Below are 2,385 nucleotides of genomic sequence, written 5' to 3'. Positions count from 1 at the left end.
TTAGAAGACTTTATTATATTCCTAAACAACATCACTGAAACATATGCAATCAACTTCCTATCAAGTGCATCTAGATGGATATTTTTTTTTTCCATTTCAATCTTCATAAGCTTGCAATCTTCAAAATTTAAACTAGTTATTCCATGATCATCAATCAAGATGGGTTGACAATAATTGATGAATCATGACTTAGCATTGTATTAATAGAACATGATGATTGACTTGTGTCCAATGAAAGCAATGTTTTTGGTCGAATAGTCAAGTTAAAATGATCACCTAAAAAGCTCTTCTAGTTATCACCTAAAAAATAGTTGTAAAGGAGGAAGGTAAGAATCTCATTGGTGGACTTAATGGATTTTCCAATGATGAAATGTACTTATGCTTTCAACATTCAAAAGAATGTCTTCAATTATTTTGGTATTGCATTCTCATTGCTAATAGATTATGATGAAAGTGAGGAGCTTGGATGAATTGGCATAAGGATCAAAAGGAGGCCCTTCTACATAATAGGAATTTGGCAAAAAGTCATTGTGACCACTTCACAGACTGGCATCTTTTTAGATAGCAGGTTTTTGCTAATGCTTGCAAATATCACCAAATGTATTGCATATAATCTTGGTTAGGTGTATTACATGTGGTTGTAATCATAATGGAGAGATTACTTCTCTAGTGAGAGCAACAACAATAGTAATTTTAACCCATTCAACTATTGAGTTCCATAAGAGGAGGAGGGGACTAAATAACAAACCAACTAGTGACCCTAATGTCCCTCTAATGAACCAAAATAGATATTATTTCTCTTCAAACCTTAATGTGCATTGAATTAACAAACCAATAAATCCTAATATTTAAATGTTTAAATACTCATGTGAGCATTTTTTTCTATGCAACATATCCTAGTGGAAACCTCTCAAACACTTCCTCTCATTCTACAAATGGTAGTTAAAGTAAATTGTAGATTTTGTAGCACATAGAGGCATATAAACAAGTAATGAATAGGTTATATATAGCTCCTTAGAGATTGGCTCATTAAGAGAAACATGTCAGAAAGTGTGATTTAAAATCAAGTGGAGAGGGTAACAAATTTTCCTCACAAGCACTCAAGCTACACCCAATTGACATAATACTCATGTGAGCATTGTGAGAAGACTAATCATATTTTATACCCGTTGGTTTCATTATAAAGGGGTACGCAATTTATGTAGGTTGGGTTTGGTTAAGTAGGTTTACATGTTAGGTTTACAAACATGATATTTAAACACCATCCTCATTCTCTTATCCATATAATTTCATACTAAGTATGTTTTTTCATCTTTAAGAAAGTGTTATTTTCTTGACGTTTACATAAGAAGTAGACACCACCTAGGTATGTGCTTTTACTTTGAGATATATGTCATTGAATTAATGTCTATACATCCATATGTCAACATCTACACATGGATAAATTTTGTTTAAATGTGCATAAATCAATGCCTTGGTAAAGTAAACAAACAACAATATTACTAATGATAGAGTCAAATCAAAAAGCCCATCATGATTAAGTGATGTTTTTAACCATTGATATATATACATGTTAGTGCAATTGTTTTGGAGATATGACCAATTTCGAGGTTGAAAATGAAAGAAATGGTTTATTCTGAAATTAATGTCGTAATTAATGTAATTTTGTAACCCAACTATAGTATTTATATACATACCTAGGAACAACAAAGGTTGAGGATGAAGGTGGGAACACTCATTTTCTCCATTTCCTTAATTTTCCTCAAATAAAAGTAGTTAGAGAATGGTAGGGTTGGTGCACACTAGTATTATCAAAACTTAGGCATGGAATCAAGTGAACTCGTTATTTTTTCCCCAAGGAAAAATCGTAACTTTCATTATATATAATATTGAAAATTACATGTTGTAGATGCTTCAAAGGAGCATATATCAAAAGGGTGACCATGGATGATCACATCACTGTAAACATGCCTAAAAAATATAAATATGATGGAACCAGTATCAGTCCATAAACGACGATACAGAGAAAATACATAATCGAAACATCATCATAGTATCATGTGTAGAATCCAAAATATACAAAAATATGTCCATACTATGTTGTTATGATTTATGTAGATGTTACCTACTGAGATTGATTTTTGATAAATAGTTGGTGATAATATTGATAGAGTTCTTGTCCATGCTATTCAGAGATCATCCAAGTACCAAATACTTGTTGCATTACTTCTGTGGATAAGCCATCAGAAACTTGATTTCTCTCCCTATAAATATGACGATATATTACTAAGTCAAATTGTGATTTTAGTGTTAAAACCTCTTCCAGCATATTTCTGAGTGTGTGCACGTGACAATTTGACAGTTGATTGAACCCTTTTATAATGA

The sequence above is a fragment of the Pinus tabuliformis genome, chromosome 8, assembly GCF_031772625.1.
Source record: "Pinus tabuliformis cultivar Carrire ecotype Pingquan chromosome 8, CPIR1, whole genome shotgun sequence".
Taxonomy (NCBI): domain Eukaryota; kingdom Viridiplantae; phylum Streptophyta; class Pinopsida; order Pinales; family Pinaceae; genus Pinus; species Pinus tabuliformis.
Note: the sequence above shows the minus strand (reverse complement) of the source record.